Source organism: Bubalus bubalis, chromosome 15, assembly GCF_019923935.1.
Source record: "Bubalus bubalis isolate 160015118507 breed Murrah chromosome 15, NDDB_SH_1, whole genome shotgun sequence".
In the NCBI taxonomy this organism is placed as follows: domain Eukaryota; kingdom Metazoa; phylum Chordata; class Mammalia; order Artiodactyla; family Bovidae; genus Bubalus; species Bubalus bubalis.
This window is the reverse complement of record NC_059171.1, coordinates 24546032-24565863: the sequence shown is the minus strand read 5'-3', so window position 1 is coordinate 24565863 and position 19832 is coordinate 24546032.

Here is a 19832-nt window from a genome sequence, read left to right as displayed (position 1 = left end):
CTATGTTACAAAGCTATAGTAATCAAAACAGTATGGTATTGGTGTTAAAATAGAGACAGTGATCAATAGAACAGAATAGAGAGCCCAGGAAGTAAATCCACAAATTAGTCAATTAATTTATGACAACATAGCTTTGAATATAAAATGTTAAATGGACAGTCTCAATAAATGGTGCTGAGAACCAGTCACATGCAAAAGAATGAAACTAGACCATTATCTTATACCATAAATAAAAACTAGCTAAAAATGAATTAAAGACTTGAACAATGACCTGAAATCATAAAATTAGAAGAAAACTAAGGTGAAAAACTATCTGACTGGCTTTCAGTTCAGTCGCTCAGTCGTGTCCGACTCTTTGCTACCCCATGAATAGCAGCACGCCAGGCCTCTCTGTCCATCACAAACTCCCGGAGTTCACTCAGACTCACGTCCATCGAGTCAGTGATGCCATCCAGCCATCTCATCCTCTGTCGTCCCCTTCTCCTCCTGCCCCCAATCCCTCCCAGCATCAGAGTCTTTTCCAATGAGTCAACTCTTCGCATGAAGTGGCCAAAGTACTGGAGTTTCAGCTTTAGTATCATTCCTTCCAAAGAAATCCCAGGGCTGATCTCCTTCAGAATGGACTGGTTGGATCTCCTTGCAGTTCAAGGGACTCTCAAGAGTCTTCTCCAACACCACAATTCAAAAGCATCCATTCTTTGGCCCTCAGCCTCTTCACAGTCCAACTCTCACATCCATACATGACCACAGGAAAAACCATAGCCTTGACTAGACAGACCTTTGTTGGCAAAGTAATGTCTCTGCTTTTGAATATGCTATCTAGGTTGGTCATAACTTTCCTTCCAAGGAGTAAGCATCTTTTAATTTCATGGCTGCAGTCACCATCTGCAGTGATTTTGGAGCCCAAGAAAATGAAGTCTGACACTGTTTCCCCATCTATTTCCCATGAAGTGATGGGACAGGATGCCATGATCTTCGTTTTCTGAATGTTGAGCTTTAAGCCAACTTTTTCACTCTCCACTTTCACTTTCATCAAGAGGCTTTTGAGTTCCTCTTCACTTTCTGCCATAAGGGTGGTGTCATCTGCATATCTGAGGTTATTGATATTTCTCCCAGCAATCTTGATTCCAGCTTGTGTTTCTTCCAGCACAGCGTTTCTCATGATGTACTCTGCATATAAGTTAAATAAGCAGGGTGACAATATACAGCCTTGACATACTCCTTTTCCTATTTGGAACCAGTCTGTTGTTCCATGTCCAATTCTAACTGTTACTTCCTGACCTGCATACAGATTTCTCAAGAGGCAGGTCAGGTGGTCTGGTATTCCCATCTCTTTCAGAATTTCCCACAGTTTATTGTGATCTACACAGTCAAAGGCTTTGGCATAGTCAATAAAGCAGAAATAGATGTTTTTCTGGAACTCTCTTGCTTTTTCCATAATCCAGCAGATGTTGGCAATTTGATCTCTGGTTCCTCTGCCTTTTCTAAAACCAGCTTGAACATCTGGAAGTTCACGGTTCACATACTGCTGAAGCCTGGCTTGGAGAATTTTGAGCATTACTTTACTAGCATGTGAGATGAGTGCAATTGTGCAGTAGTTTGAGCATTCTTTGGCATTGCCTTTCTTTGGGATTGGAATGAAAACTGACCTTTTCCAGTCCTGTGGCCACTGCTGAGTTTTCCAAATTTGCTGGCATATTGAGTGCAGCACTTTCACAGCATCATCATTCAGGATTTGAAATAGCTCAACTTTTCTATTTGATAACAAAAGTAAAGGAAAGAAAAATGAACAACATGTGGGACTATATCAAATTAAAAAGCTCTACACAACAAAAGAAACCACCCACAAAGTGAAAGGGCAACATATTGAAAGGGATAAAAATATTTGCAAATCATATATTTGATAGTGGGTTAATATACAAAATGTGTTTTTAAAAACTCATTCAATAGTAGAACAAACAAACAAAACCACAAAAAATATTGATGTAAAAATGGATAGAGGATATGATTAAGACATTTTTCCAAAGAAAGTGTACTTATGGTCAACAGATACATGAGAAGGTACTCAACATTGCTAATGCTTTTGAACTGTGGTGTTGGAGAAGACTCTTGAGAGTCCCTTGGACTGCAAGGAGATCCAACCAGTCCATTCTGAAGGAGATCAGCCCTGGGATTTCTTTGGAAGGAATGATGCTAAAGCTGAAACTCTAGTACTTTGGCCACCTCATGCAAAGAGTTGACTCATTGGAAAAGACTCTGATGCTGGGAGGGATTGGGGGCAGGAGGAGAAGGGGACGACAGAGGATGAGATGGCTGGATGGCATCACTGACTCGATGGACGTGAGTCTGAGTGAACTCAGGGAGTTGGTGATGGACAGGGAGGCCTGGCGTGCTGCGATTCATGGGGTCGCGAAGAGTCAGACACGACTGAGAGACTGATCTGATCTGATCTGAATCATCAGAAAAATGCAAATCAAAACCACAATGAGACTGCAACTTATACCTGTTAGAATGGATATTATTGAAAAGATAAGAAATAACAAGTGTTGCCAAGGATGCAGAGAAAGGGGAATGATTGTGTCCTGTTTCTGGGAATGTAAATTGGTGTAGTTACTATGGAAAACAGTAGAGATTTTTTTTAAAAAATTAAAAATAGAACTACCATATGATACAACTATTCCACTTCTGGGTATTTATATGAAAGGAACAGAATTACTTACTAGAAAAAATATCTATTCCTCCATGTTCACTGCAGCATTATTTACAATAGCCAAGACATGAATTACCCTAAGTGGCCGCAGACAGATGGATGGATAAAGACATTTTATATGTATGTATAAGCAAGGGAATATTATTCAGCTATAAAAAGAAGGAAATTTTGCCATTTGTGACAACATGGATGGACTTTGAGGGACTTATGTTAAGTGAAATAAGAGGAAAAAAATACAAATACCATATGATCTCACTTCTTTGTGGAATCTAAAACAAGTAAATAAAACTGGAGTTCATAGGTACAGAAGAAACGTTGGTGCCAGAGGTTGGGAGGATGGACAAAATGAGTAAAGGTGGTCAAAGGATACACACTTACAGTTATAGAATACATGTCATGAGTATGTAATGTACAGTATGACTGTAGTTAATACATATTTGAAAGTTGCTAAGAGAATAGATGATGATGCATGTTATCTACACTTACTGTGTTATCATTTTGTAATATATACAAATATCAAATCATTTTCTGTATATTTGAAATTAATACATTGCTATATATCAATTCTATCTCAATGAAAAAAGGTTTTTAATAATAAAATGCAAAGAATTTAGGAAGAAAAAAGTATAAGGATAAAAGCATTAAAAAAATAAAAACATATACCTATTAAGTAACATAAATAGCAATATATAAGGATATATTTATAAGTATAAGGATAAAAACATAAAGGGCTTCCCTAGCAGCTCAGCTTGTAAAGAATCTACCTGCAATGCAGGAGACTGGAGTTCAATTCCTGCATTAGGAAGATCCACTATGGATAGACTACCCACTCCAGTATTCGTGGGCTTCCCTCATGGCTCAGCTGGTAAAGAATCTCCTGCAGTGTAGGAGACCTGGGTTAAGAACATCCCTTGGAGAAGTGATAAGTTACCCACTCCAGTATTCTGACCTGGAGAATTCCATGGACTGTACAGGCCATGGAGTGGCAAAGAGTCAAATGTGACTGAGCGACTTTCACACTTCAAAAACATAAAATAAAATTTAAAAAAACATAAATCTATTAAGCAACAGAAGTAGTAATATATATTTGTACAGTTTTAGATATGAAGAAACATATCTAGAAACAAATTTCTATTTAATTAAGGATTAATTAAATTATTTGATTATAATAATTTCTATAAAATAGAATTATTTGATTACAATAGTTTCTATGACTAAAATTAGAAATTATAGTAAAGGATAGAAAAGCTGATTTGCTAATATAAATTACTAAAATTGACCCACATATGAAGCCAAAAGAACTTATTAATAAAAAGAAAACTACTTCATAATCATTTCATGAGATGGTGAAAAAGACAGTCAATAAAATTTTCACACTTACTGGTGCTTAATGCAACAGTTAATAGAAATTTCCATTCAAAAAGGAATTAGTAAGGATTCCTATTCTGATCTTTATTTCTTTTTTTCTGTAAGTTCTAATCAATTACAATAAGAAACAAGTCAGAAAACATAGCTGTACTGATTTGCTTCTTATTGTAATTGATTAGAACAGTATGGAGATTCCTCAAAAAATTAAGAATGGAACTATTACATGATTCAGCTTTTCCACTTCTGGGTATTTATCTGAAGAATACCAAAAAACTAATTCAAATAGATACATACACCTTTATGTGAATTGCAGCATTACAACAGCCAAGATATGAAAGCAATGCAATGAATGGATAAGATATTGTACACACAGACACACAGCAATACGACTCAGGTACGAAAAATAAAATTTTGCCATTTGTGACATGCGTGGACCTTGGTCATATTATGCTAAGTGAAATAAGTTAGATGAAGGCAGACAAATACCATATAATTTCACTCATATGTGGAACATAAAAATAAAACAAGACTGAAATACTTAGGTACAGAGAATAAAGTAGTGATTATCACAGTGCAAGGAATGTGGGAAGAGAGTGAAATGGGTAAAAGGAGTCAATTCCATGTTAATGAATGAAAACTAAACTTTTATCAGGTAGCACACTTTAGTGTATACTGAAGTAGAAATATAATGTTCTACACATGAAACATACATGTTATAAGCCAATGTTACCACAATAAAGAAATCAATTGGCTATTTAAAAATCGATATGTAGTGCCCATTTCGGTAGCACATATACTAAAAAAAAAAAAAAAAATGCAAGAAAATATAAAAATAAGAAAAGTCATTTTTAAAGTCTTTTTTTTTGCAGGTGTGCTTAAAGTCTTTATTGAATTTGTTACAATATTGATATTGCTTCTATTATGTTTTGGTGTTTCAGCCATGAGACTTGTGGGATCTTTGCTCCCTACGTGCAACCCACCTGCACTTCTCTGTCCACAGGAATTTTCCAGGCAAGAATACTGGAGGGGGTGGCCATTTCCTCTGCCAGGGGATCTTCCTGACCCAGGGATCGAATTTGTGTCTCCTGCATCAACAGGCAGATTCTTTACTACTTGAGCCAACCAGGAAGCCCCTTACCCCCCACATCAGGGATCAAACTGGTACCCTCAGCCATCAGGAGTTACAATACAAAACCCCAAAATCAATCAACAGATGACTCACTGCACAATCAAAGAGATATAGATCATTCTATTTGAATGGAGATGGAAAAACTGACTTGGAGAAAATAAAGTAGATCATGGTGGTGGTTTAATCGCTAAGTCGTTACTGCACCCCCAAATAAATCTCATATTAAAGGCCAAGTATTCAAAGAAAGTGAACTAGGATAAAACATAAAAGAACAGTTTCGCAGTGGTTTTGCTACCTAGGAAGAGCCAGGATAAGTAGAATAAAGAAAAAACTGTCCTCAGGCCTCTGGAGAAATTTCCAAAAACTGAGCTTGGTTTAAATAGGGAGAACTTTCCCACTCATTGCACCATAAATGTGGACTTCTTACCACCTGTATGTATCAGTTTCCACATGCATATCTCATGTCTTCTTCCAAAATCTCATTTAACAAATCTTTCCAGAATACATGGGCCCAAGATACCTACTATGGTGATGAAAACAATCTCTAGCTAGCCATTTGGGATTAAGCAAAGGATCTCAAAATGGCACATCAAGGAGAAAACATACCTAATTTAATGAGAAGTTTATTGTTTATGAAGTTTTCATAAACAATCTTGCATTTGAAATATAGGACCTTAAATAAAAGGTAAATTTTGAATATGGCTTCCCAGGTGGCTTAGTGGTAAAGAATCTGCCTGTCAAGCAGGAGATGAGGGTTCAATCCCTGGATCAGGAAGATCCCCTGGGGAATGAAATGGCAACCAGTATTTTCTAGTATTTTTGCCTGGAGAATCCCATGGACAGAGGAGCCTGGTGGGCTACAGTCCATGGATTTGCAAAAAAGTCAGACACAACTTAGTGACTAAACAACAATAAATTTTGAATATACTGATGTGTGAGAAGGACAGCCCATGATAAATAATAAAAAATCAAATAATCAGGAAAGTCTGGGCACACAGGAGAGGACATGAAGAAATACAATGGGCAATAAGATTAGTGAGTAAATGTTAGTTTGTTAGGGCTGCCATAGCAAAGTAATACTTACTGAGTGACTTATAACTTTATTCTCAATGTTTTGGAGGCTAGAAATAGGGGATCAACGTGTCAGCAGGGCCATGTTCCCTCTCCAGGCACTAAAGAAAAATCTGTTCCAGGACTTTCTCCTAGCCTCTGGAGATTTGATTACCTCTGTAAAGAACCTATCTCCAAATAAGGTCACATTCTAAGATACTGGGAGTTGAGACTCCAATGAGTCTTTTTTGAGCAGTAACAGGAGAGACACCATCAACCCATGACAATAAGCAACAGATCAGGAAAGACTATATTTAGTGTAATGAAGGAGATCCAGTTTCAATCCCTGGGTCGGGAAGATCCCCTGGAGAAGGGAAGGGCAACCCACTCCAGTATTCTAGCCTGGAGAATCCCATGGACAGAGGAGCCTGGTGAACCACAGTACATGGGTTGAAAAGAGTCAGACACGACTGAGCGACTAACACTAAGTAACTGATGGAGTAAAGTACTGCCTAACAATACCTCAGGTAATAACGTAAGTGAAATGATTTTAGTTCAAGGAAGAAGTGAAAATGAGAGGATGATAAATGAATGTAGTTATCAAAAGCAAAAAAAAAATGTGTGGTTAACAAGGTCAGAATAAGCTATTAAACTTACCTATGCTTTGTTATTTCTTCTGGAAATTAGGAATTTGTAATTCAGGTCATAGAAGAACTACACCAAAACATAGATTTTAGCAAAAAATACTGGAGCTACCAAGAAAAGTTGAACCAACAGCCTACAAAAATGGAGCATAACAAAGAAATCTGCTGGAGGATATATAATCCCAGGAATTTTGCATGCTCTAACAATGAACAGCAGATGGTACTAAGTCCAAAGAACATTGGTAAATAAAATAGCCAATGGTTTCAATCAGTTGAAAAACTGGAATGTTAACTCCAAATCCTATGTAAACCAGTTTCCAGAGACACTTTTTTTTTCTTTTTAAGTGAAAACACATTTGCATTTTGATGGCACATTTCTTCCAAGGCTTTCAAAGCATTTCTATGGCAAGTTTTTCTGCTTTATGAGTAATCCAGGGCAAGTCACTTTTAAGTTGATATTGTGTTGTTGTTTTCATTATAAATGTAGAATGCATATTTCAAGTTCCTCGCAGTTTCTGGAGTTGGGGGAGTAGTAACTATCATTTATAACAATGTGTATGCACATGAATAAAATATGAGTATATTTTAAACTATATAAACGTGAACAATCTAGGAAATAACAGACTTATAAGCATATCACCATAAAAAAAATCCAGTTCTGTACTAGTTAAAGCTTTTTTCAGAATGTTAAGGGTAGGTACAAAGCTAATGAATTAGAGTTTATTATGCAAAATTAAGGCTTCTATGGTAGCTCAGAGGTTAAAGCGTCTGTCTGCAATGCAGGAGACCTGGGTTCGATTCCTGGGTTGGGAAGATTCCCCTGGAGAAGGAAATGGCAACCCACTCCAGTATTCTTGCCTGGAGAATCCCATGGACAGAGGAGCCTGGTGGGCTACAGTCCAGGGGGTCGCAAAAGAGTCAGACACAACTAAGCGACTTCATTTGACTTCACTTCATGCAAAATTAATATAATTCATAGAAAAACACTTATATTAATACCACAGTAAAATCATCTCTAACATAGGCTATGTTTTAAAATAACTACAAAGGAGAATACTGCATGTTGTAAAAATTATGTTTAATAGCCCATTAAATCACCATAAACTACACTATGTGAGTGCACTACACACTCTCTCTCTCCAATACAGAATTTAATTGGTTCTGGTTTTCTGGTCAGCACCAAATAAATATACTAATACATGTAGTTGAATTTGGATAAATATAATGTGAATATGACAGCTCCACTTTCATGATTAGAATTTACTGATTTTAGTCAAATCAATAAAGTATCTTTAGACTCCAAAGCAAAAGCAAAAATAAACAAGTGGGACTACATCAACTAAAAAGCTTCTGCACAGCAAATTGGAACCATCAATAAAATGGAAAGATAGCCTATAAAAATGGAGCAAATATTTGCAAGCCATATATCTGATAAGGGTTTAATATTCAAAATATATAAAGAACTCATACAATTCAATAGCAAAAACAATACAATTTAAAAATAGGCAGAACTGAGTAGATATATAAGAAGACATAAAGATGACTAACAGGTATATGAAAAGGTATTCAATGTCACTAATTATCAGGGAAATGGCAATCAAAACCACAATAAACTATCACCTCATGATTGTTAGAATAGCTATTATCAAAATGATATGAAATAACAAGTGTTGACAGGATATAGAGAAAATAGAACCCTTCTTCACTGTTGGTGGGAATGCAAATTGGTGCAGTCATTATGGAAAACAATACAGAAATTCCTTAAAAAATTAAGACTAGAACTACCCTTGATCCAGCAATTATATTTCTGTGTATTTATCTCAAAGAAATGAAAACACTAACTCGAAAAGATATCTATACTTCCATCACAGCATTATTTATAATAGCCAAGACATGTAAGCAACCCAAGTATCCATCAATGGACAGATGGATAAAGAAGGTGTGTGTGTGTGTGTGTGTGCGCAGGTGCGTGCGCACACACACACATACACACACACACACACACGGAATATTACTCAGGAATAAAAAGGAAATCAACATCTGTGACACCATAGATGGACCTTCAGGGCTTTATGCTAAGTGAAGTAGGACAGAAAAAGACAAACACTGCTGCGAGATCCAAGATCATTTCTTTTCTGCCTCCTGCCATCTCTTTGTGAAGATTCTATGTCTAAATTATCACATTCTCAAATTTGCCCAGCTACTTCCATGGGATGTAGGTCACAGAAAATACGTACAAAAAAAGCTAAAATATAGCATATGGTGAATGGAGATAAAAATTCAACTTCAGTGCATTAAGTTGAAGTGAGCCATTTGCTCCACATATATCTCATAAAACTGTTAAGTCAATTTTTAAATCACCTTAGTGTCCCCTCTAAAGGGGTTTCATATTAATTATCACATGTTATCTTAAATATTCTCTTGGTTTAATAAAATATAGTAAAAGTACTGAAAATCAGAACAAATCTTAACCAATGTTCTCAGTAACATTACATACACAAAAATAAAATAAATGCATGCCAAAATTAACTGAGATAGAAAAATAACAAAAGTTCTGCATTAAGTAAGAAGGAATAAAAGTTTAAATGTGCCATTTCCTTTTCATTCCAACTAGATTACTTTTGCTTATAATAATATTTTAGGATATATTTTCCTAGATGCTTTCTGAATTTAGACATTTCACTCTTTGGCCCTGGTATTTACATAGCAGGAAACCATGCCATTATGGGAAACACTGAGATTCCAGAGGACTCTGAATTAATAACAGTGGATGTCTTCTTTGTTAACAGCTTTCAGGAACTCTCCTTAGTCCAGATATTACAAATTTCAAACAATAATAATAATCACCTAAATACATAATTCATGGATTTTTTTTCTGATTAAAAAGGCTATATAAATGCCCTCTGGAAAAATGCCACATTAAAAAATGTGAGAAGAGAAGTAAAATCTTGAGCAATCTTCCTTGAGTAACCTTTATTTCATCTTAAAACAATGAAAGCTACTATGGTAAAAAAAAAAAAAAAAACTCAGCAAAAAATGGATTTAATTTGTTTTTAAATAGTTCACAACTCTCAAATCTTAGAAACATCTGCTTTGAAAAAAATTAGTTTAGATTATCAGTTGAAATGGAGGCACACATTCTTTACCCGTTCAAAATGATGATTCTTCATTCAGCAACTATCCATTCAAAATATACAGATGAAGGCACTCTTTTAGGTCATGAGAGTGAACCAAACAAACAAATTTGTGCCTTTATAGAAATTACATTCTAGTTAAGATGGGGGAATAATAAACTACATACAACAACAAAAAAAAACCCTTTTTATTATGTTACTATTTTAAAAGGTGATAGGTTTTGAAGGAAAAATAAAGCGAGAAGGGGAAAAGAGATTGCTGAGGAGTAGTAAACAGTGTTGTAATTGTTAATAGGCTGCTTAGAAAAGGCCTCACTGATGACACCAGAGCAGAGCTGCAGGAGATGAAGAAATGAGCTGCACCACTGTCCAGGAAGTAAGAGTTTCAGAGATTTCTTACACCTTCTTAGTCCCTGTCCCGCCAAAGAAAAAAATCAAAAGACATTTTAGCAATTATTGATTCTCATTGTTGCAGTTTAGAGTTAAAACCACTGCTTCACTGTTTTTTTTTTTTATCAATGAGTATCTCATAGCCCTGTTAAAATATATACAATAAGGCTTAAGATCACTTGTTCATTCACTGCCCATGCTTGATCAACTCTTTACCAATCATCTCATTCCTTATGGAAATTCAACAGAACATGGGCCACAATCATAAAGAATTCAACTTTATTGAAATTACAGCCAAAATTTTAGATTCTCATACTTTTAGACTATGAAAAGATTTTCAGGGTGTGTGTGTGATGGTATATAGCAACTGACACTCAGGATCATGTTGAAGAGACAAGAGAAATAGTGGGGACTATAAAGAGCTGGAATGGGCAAGTTCCATCAAGTGCTGGAAACAACTTAGGATTTTTGAAAGGAAAAAAACACACAAACAGGCACTGCAATTTACATATGACATATTCCCTTTTTTGAATAAAGGCAAATTTAACTTAAATATTACTCATCATATGTTGGTAATACAGCTCTCATGTTTCCACTTGAGAACCCCTAGTCCGGACTTAAGAAGATGTGTCTTGAGTGAAAACACCTCTTCCTTGACTCACACTGCCTTGCCGTCCACCTAGCCAGGCCATATAAAGACTCTCTGGATTTTATGGAGATAGATCTAGATAAAGATGAGATAAATGTGGAGAATTTCAAATGAACCCCAGATAAACTTGTGGGATCAGAAACTAAAAATGACCTATTTCTCACATTCTAGATAGAGAGTTTGAAGGATCACAAGACCTTCATCACCACACAAGGGATGAGGGCAAACTCTACAAAATCTAAAAGTCATAGGACTAAGCCTGTATTATCCCTTTCTCACCACCTCACTGTTTTATCTGATCTTGCTGACAAGAGAAACATTCTATTCTCTAATGCCAATTGTGTCTGCAGAGGTTGCCTACGAGAGACCTGTTGAGGAATCACTGCTAGCTTATGAGAAAGATTATCTGGAAGGCACGCAGGTTTCTCTCTCAGGTGACACCTTGTGTACAGAACTTATTAAATTTAGATTCTCTCATCAGAGGGATGCACAATATTTTTGTCAACTATTTTGACAAGTTTTCACTCCAGACTACATCCTAACATACTTCTAAGAAGCAGTTTGGGGCTATCTATGTAGAAACTGCAATGGGAGAAACAGTTACACACCCTGTAACTCCCCAGGAATTGAGGAGTCATCTTTTCACCCCCAAAGCCAAGAAGCATAGCTTCAAAGCAAAGATGAGGTCAGAGCTGCTCTTGCAGTCAATGACTATAAGTGCCATATAGTGGAAAAGAGCATCTAAATTTATGTTTCTCTAATTGCCATGAATCAAGGCCCACATATGGAAAAGGTTTGTTTCCATGAGGAACACTCCTTAATAATCTGATCTTAAATGATTCCCTGCCTGACCATACAACTTGGTCATCATCAGTGGCTCATGAGGAGGTAAAAACAACACAGCTTAGCTTTGGGAAAGAACAAGAAATAGTGGGAGCTCAGCAATATTTTGTTCAGCTGAATAGGATGCAAGTATTCTAGGTAGATAGCAAGACACCAGCAGCATCTACCACTGCATGAATACTCTTTAGTTTTGTTCAGCCTTAATATTACTTATCTTTTCCCTCTTATCATTTTCCCACTTTCATACTTCATATCCTATTTCACTTCTTCATCTTTCTTTCTTTTTTTCCCCCTGTGTATGACCAACACTTAGCATCCTTAGACTGAGTATCATAGTACATGGACCCTGAGCTCTAGTTCTGCCAGAAATTGAGTGGCCTTGGGAAAGTCTCTTTATCTTGCCACAGCTTGATGTTTTTATCTGTATGGTTAGAAGGAGGATAAAGTGAGGAGGAAGACAGTTAGTGGGGTTTGAAGTGCATAAGAGGGAGGCTGTAGAGTATAATTGACCACATGGGTTTAAATACAAGATCCTCTACTACAACTGGTGTGGCTTTTGAAATTACATAATCTGGTTCTAAGTCTCCCAGTTACAAAGGGGAATAATGGTAACACCTGAGCTGGCAGGCTTATTATTATTATTGTATACATATGGCACTTAATATAATACCTGTCATACATTAAGTTTCCAAAAAATGATAGGTATTATTTTTATTTTTACTTACTACTGTTGTTTGGTCGCTAAGTCCTATCTGACTCTTTTGTGATGCCATGGACTATAACCTACCAGGCTCTGTCCATGGTATTTTCCAGGCAAGACTAGTGGAGTGGGTTGCCATTTCCTTCTCCAGGGGATCTTCCTGACCCAGGAATTGAACCTGTATTTCCAACATTGACAGGTGTCTTCTTTAGCATGGAGCCACCTGGGAAGTTCTTACTATCTATTATTGTCTGACCATCCTGATTGTATTCATAGTTAAAATTATTATATTGTGGTTGCTTCCTTAATTGACATTCTGGGGAAAATCACAGCAAACCAAAGTATCATTTTTCATTCACTTCTAAGAGACCACTTTTCCTTGTCACCATACAACCCATGTTTCCTTCCTTTCCCAATAGGAATGTGCCTTTTAAAACTAGATTTTTCTGGGGCATCCCTGGTGGCTCAGTGGTAAGGAATCCTACTGCCAATGCAGGAGACGCAGGTTCAAGCCCTGAGCCAGGATGATCCCACATGCCACAGAGCAGCTGAACCTGTTTACCACAATGACTGAGTCTGTGATCGAAGGCCATGTGCTGCAACTACTAAAGAGACTGCCAGGAGAAATATCAATAACCTCAGATATGCAGATGACACCACCCTTAGGGCAGAAAGCAAAAAAGAACCAAAGAGCCTCTTGATGAGGAGAGTGAAAAAGTTAGCTTAAAACTAAGAAAACTAAGATCATGGCATCTGGTCCCATCATTTCATGGCAAATAGATGGGGAAACAATGGAAACAGTGAGAGACTTTGTTTCCTTGGGCTCCAAAATCATTGCAGATGGTGACTGCAGCCATGAAATTAAAAGACGCTTGCTCCTTGGAAGAAAAGTTATGACCAACCCAGACAGCATATTCAAAAGCAGAGACATTATTTTGCCAACAAAGGTCCATCTAGTCAGGGCTATGGTTTTTCCAGTGGTCATGTATGGATGTGAGAGTTGGACTGTGAAGAAAGCTGAGCACCAAAGAATTGATGCTTTTGAACTATGGTGTTGGAGAAGACTCTTGAGAGTCCCTTGGACTGCAAGGAGATCCAACCAATCCATCCTAAAGGAAATCAGTCCTGAATATTCATTGGAAGGACTGATGTTGAAGCTGAAACTCCAATACTTTGGCCACCTGATGTGAAGAACCGACTCATTGGAAAAGACCCTGAGGCTGGGAAAGATTGAAGGTTGGAGGAGAAGGGGACAACAGAGGATGAGATGGTTGGATGGCATCACCGACTCAATGGATATTGGTTTGAGTAAGCTCTGGGAGTTGGTGATGAACAGGGAAGCCTGGCATGCTGCAGTCCATGGGGTTGCAAAGAGTCAGACATGACTGAGTAACTGAACTGAACTGAAGCTCCATAGAGCTCATGTTCTGAAACAAAAGAAGCCACCACATGAGAAGCCCATGCACCACAACTAGAGAATAACCCCTGCTCTCTGCAACTAAAGAAAATCCTGTGCAGCAATGTAGACCCAGCACAGCCAAAAATAAATAAAATTATAAAAATATTAAAAATAAAATAAGCTTTCTCTTACTATCCATTTTCATTCCTCAGCTATTTGGAAAGGCCCCTCAGAAATGACTTTGCCTCCTTGCATTTCTTTTTCTTTGGAATGGTTTTGCTACTGCCTCAGTACAATGTTATGAACCTCTGTCCATAGTTCTTCAGGCACTGTGTCTAAGTGAAAGACAAGGGAGAAAGGGAAAATATACCCAACTGAATGCAGAGTTCCAGAGAATATCAAGGAGAGATTAAAAGACCTTCTTAAATGAACAATGCAAAGAAATAGAGGGAAACAATACAATAGGAAAGACTAGAAACCTCTTCAAGAAAATTGGGGATATCAAAGCACCATTTCATTCAAAGATGGGCACAGTAGAAGACAGAAAAGGCAGGAACCTAACAGAAGAATAAGAGATTGAGAAGAGGTGGCAAGAATACACAGAAGAACTGTACAAAAAAAAAGTCTTAATGACCCAGATAACCATGATGGTGTGGTCACTCACCTAGAGATGGACATCCTGGAGAGTGAGGTTAAATGGGCCTTAGGAAGCATTTACAACAAACAGAACTAGTGGAGGTGATGGAATTCCAGCTGAGCTATTTCAAATTCTAAAAGATGATGTTGTTAAAAGTGTTACACTCAATATGCCAGCAAATTTGGAAAACTCAGCAGTGATCACAGGACTGGAAAAGGACAGGTTTCATTCCAATCCCAAAGAAGGCCAATGCCAAGGAATGTTCCAACTACCACACAATTACACTCATTGCACAAGCTAGCAAGGTTACGCTCAAAATCCTTCAAGCTAGACGCCAACAGTATGTGAGCCGAGAACTTCCAGATGTACAAGCTGGGTTTAGAAAAGGCAGAGGAACCAGAGATTAAATTGCCAACATTCACTGGTTCATGAAAAAAGCAAGGGAATTCCAGACAAAACATCTACTTCTGGTTCATTCACTATGCTAAAAGCTTTTGACTGTGTGGATCACAGCAAACTGTGGAAAATTCTTAGAGATGGGAATACCAGACCACCTTACCTGTCTCCTGAGAAACCTGTATGTGGGTCAAGAAGCAACAGTTAGAACCAGACATGGAACAGTGGACTGGTTCAAAATTCGGAAAGGAGTATGACTAGGATGTATATTGTCACCCTGCTTATTTAACTTATATATGGAGTACATTATGTGAAATTCTGGGTTGGATCAGTCACAAGCTGGAATCTAGATTGCTGGGAGAAATATCAACAGATGATACCAAAAAATGGCAGAAAGTGAAGAACTAAAGAGCCTCTCGATGAGGGCGAAATAAGATAGTGAAAAATCTGGCTTGAAATTAAAAAAACTAAGATCATGGCATCTGGTCCCATCACTTCATGTCAAATAGAAGGGGAAAAAGTGGAAGTAGTGACAGATTTTCTTTTTCTGGGCTCCAAAATCACCATGGACAGTGGTGCAGCCATGAAATTAATAGACACTTGTTCCTTGGAAGAAAAGCCATGACAAACCTAGACAGCATATTAAAAAGCAGAGACATCACTTTGCTGACAAAGGCCTACCTAGTCAAAGCTATGGTTTTTCCAGTAGTTATGTATGGATGTGAGAGTTGGACCATAAAGAAGGCTGAGGGCTGAAGAATTGATGCTTTCAAAATGTGGTGCTGGAGAAGACTCTTGAGAGTCCCTTCAACTGCAAGGAGATGAAACCAGTCAATCCTAAAGGGAATCAACCCTAAATATTCATTGGAAGGACTGATCCTGAAGCTGAAGCTCCAATATTTTGGCTAGTTGGTGCACTGAGCCAACTCACTGGAAGAGACCCTGATGCTGAGAAAGATTGAAAGCAAAAAGAAATGGGGGTGTCAGAGAATGAGATGATTAGTTAGCATCACCAACTCAATGGACAAGAATCTGAGCAAACTGGGAGAGAGTGAAGGACAGGGGAGCCTGACATGTTGTAGTCCATGGGGTTGTAAAGAGTCAGACGTGACTTAGTGACTGAACAACAACAAATTATCAATTTATGTCATTAGCTTTCTGCTCCTTTGGAAAGCTCATCAACTTGCAAGAGTATATATTCTCAAGATATAATTGATACATAATTTTCACCTATGAGTCCATCTAATAAATAGTAAGCTCCAGTAGCATCAATAAAGTGAGTAGCAGAGTAGACTAAATAAAGTACTAGAATGTCATTGTTGTCTGTGTAAGCTTCAGGTGACCAGCTAAAGAAAATTTATCCACAAGGAGAGGAAGCGAAAAGAAGAAACATTAAGTGTAAGATCAAGTACAACAAATACAGAGAAGTCAGGGGGGAAAGGTAAACAATGGAAGTTGCGGTAGGCGAAATAACAATCCCACAAAGATATCTGCATTCCAGTTCTCTGAACCCATGATCCTGTTACCTCATATAACAACTCAAAGAAGCTGTGCACGTGTGATTAAGTTCAGGATCTTGGAGTAGGGCAAGTCTTCTGTGTGATGCAGGTGGACCCAATGTAATCTTAAAGGTTCTTATAAGTGAGGGAGTGAGTTTCAGCATGATGCAGCCTAAAAGGGACTCGACAAGCCACTTCTGTCTTTGAAGATGAAAGGGAGCCATAACTAAGGAATGTGCACAGCCTCCAAACATAGGAAATGGCAGGGAAACTGATGCTACCCTATAGCCTCCCAGAAGGAATGCAGCCATGAAATCCTTTGATTTTAGGCCTGCAAGTCCCATTTCAAACTTCTGACCTACAGAACCCAGGCAATAAATTTGCATTGTTTAAAGCAAACAAATAATTTGTTATATCAGCCATAGAACTAATATTAAAAAGGTATTCAATAATTACAGTGCCAGTTATTGCAGCTAATTCAACAATTAAAAATCAGCATAGATGTTACTGTTGGTGTTGTTCACTCACTCAGTCATGTCTAACCCTTTTCAACCCCATGGACTGCAGCACTCCAGGCTTTCCTGTCCTTCACCATCTCCTGGAGCTTGCTAAAACTCAGCCACTGCTGTGTTTTCCAAATTTCATGGCATATTGAGTGCAGCACTTAACAGCACAGTCCTTTAGGATTTAAAATAGCTCAGCTGGAATTCCACTCCACTCCCTTCATTTGTAGTGATGCTTCCTAAGGTCCTGTTGACTTCACACTCCCTAGGTGTCTGGCTCTAGGTGAGTGATCACACCATCATGGTTATCCAGGTCATTAAGATCTTTTTTGTATAGCTCTTCTGTGTATTCTTTCCACTTCCTCTTAATATCTATCTACGTTTGTTAGGTCCATACCATTTCTGTCCTTTATTGAGCCCATCTTTGCATGAAATGTTCCTTAGGTATCTCTAATTTTCTTGCAGAGATCTCTAGTCTTTCCCATTCTGTTGTTTTCCTCTATTTCTTTGCACTGATCACTGAGGAAGGCTTTCTTATCTCTCCTTGCTCTTCTTTGGCACTCTGCATTCAGATGGGTATATCTTTATTTTTCTCCTTTGCCTTTCACTTCTCTTCTTTTCTCAGCTATTTATAATGCCTCCTCAGACAAGCATTTTGCTTTTTTGCATTTCTTTTTCTTGGAGATCATTTTGATCACTGCCTCCTGTACAATTTTACAAACCTCCATCCATACTTCTGCAGGCACTCTATCAGGTCTAATTCCTTGAATTTATTTGTCACTTCTGCTGTATAATTGTAAGAGATTTGATTTAGGTCATACTTGAATGGCCTAATAGTTTTCCCTACTTTCTTCAGTTTAAGTCTGAACTCTGCAGTAAGGAGTTCATGATCTGAGCAACAGTCAGCTCTCAGTCTTGTTTCTGCTGACTGTATAGAGCTTCTCCATTTTCTTCTGCAAAGAACATAATCAATCTGATTTCAGTATTGACCAGCTGGTGATGCCCTTGTGTAGATTCATCTCTTGTGTTGCTGAAAGAGGGTGTTTGCTATGACCAGTGTGTTCTCTTGGCAAACTCTATTAGCCTTTGCCCTCTTTCATTTTGTACTCCAAGGCCAAACTTGCATGTTACTCCAGGTATCTCTTGACTTCCTACTTTTGTATTCCAGTCCTCTATGATGAAAAGGAAATATTTTTTTGTTGACAGTTCTAGAAGGTGTTTGACTTTGTGGATCACAATAAACTGGAAAATTCTGAAAGAGATGGGAATACCAGACCACCTGACCTGCCTCTTGAGAAACCTATATGCAGGTCAGGAAGCAACAGTTAGAACTGGACATGGAACAACAGACTGGTTCCAAATAGGAAAAGGAGTACATCAAGGCTGTATATTGTCACCCTGCTTATTTAACTTATATGCAGAGTACATCATGAGAAATGCTGAACTGGATGAAGTACAAGCTGGAATTAAGATTGCCGGAAGAAATATCAATAACCTCAGATACCCAGATGACACCACCCTTATGGCAGAAAGCAAAGAAGAACTAAAGAGCCTCTTGATGAAAGTGAAAGGGGAGAGTGAAAAAGTTGGCTTAAACTCAACATTCAGAAAACTAAGATCATGACATCCAATACCATCACTTCATGGCAAATAGATGGTGAAACAGTGGAAACAGTGTCAGACTTTATTTTTGGGGGCTCCAAAATCACTGCAGATGGTGATTGCAGCCATGAAATTAAAGGACACTTACTCCTTGGAAGAAAAGTTATGACCAACCTAGACAGCATATTAAAAAGCAGAGACATTACTTTGTCAACAAAGGTCTGTCTAGTCAAGGCTATGGTTTTTCCTGTGGTCATGTATGGATGTGAGAGTTGCACTGTGAAGAAGGCTAAGCGCTGAAGAATTGATGCTTTTGAACTCTGCTGTTGGAGAAGACTCTTGAGAGTCCCTAGGACTGCAAGGAGATCCAACCAGTCCATCCTAAAGGAAATCAGTCCTGAGTGTTCATTGGAAGGACTGATGTTGAAGCTGAAACTCCAATACTTTGGCCACCTGATGCAAAGAACTGACTCACTTGAAAAGACCCTGATACTGGGAAGATTGAGGGCAGCAGGAAAAGGGGACGACAGAGGATGAGATGGTTGGATGGCATCACCAAATCAATGGACATGGGTTTGGGTGTTGGTGATGGACAGGGAGGCCTGGCCTGCTGCAGTTCATGGGGTCACAAAGACTCGGACATGACTGAGTGACTGAACTGAACTAGAAGGTCTTGTAAACTATAGGTGTTATAGGGGCCAACAAACCCAATCCAGAGTGTTAGGCATCCAGTGTTTCTATTATTTTACTACCATCTGTCTTTATGGGAACAAGAAATGAACAGTTGACCCATGATGGGACAATCAGGATCATTTTCCTAGAAATAAGGGATGTAGTCTCTCTTTGTAACTAGCATGGTAGCATAGGAACTTGAGCATCATCATTTCTTCCCACCACAGTTGCTGGTAACAGAGCTAGCCAGCCTGTCTACATAAAGAGAGAAAAAATTGATGTGTGTGTATGTAAATAAAATAGAAAGAGACTATTCCGTAGGCTCCCTATCAACTTCTTCCTGGCTCAAGCCCACCCTAAGGCCAGACAGTATTCATGCCTTTCACTTCCTTGAAAGAGTTGCCATCATGAACAGCTGCATAAGCCAACTTTAGGTGGTTTCTCTTAGTTAATAAGCAAAGAGTCCTAAATAATACAGATAAAGGAAAATAGGACAAGAGATGAATA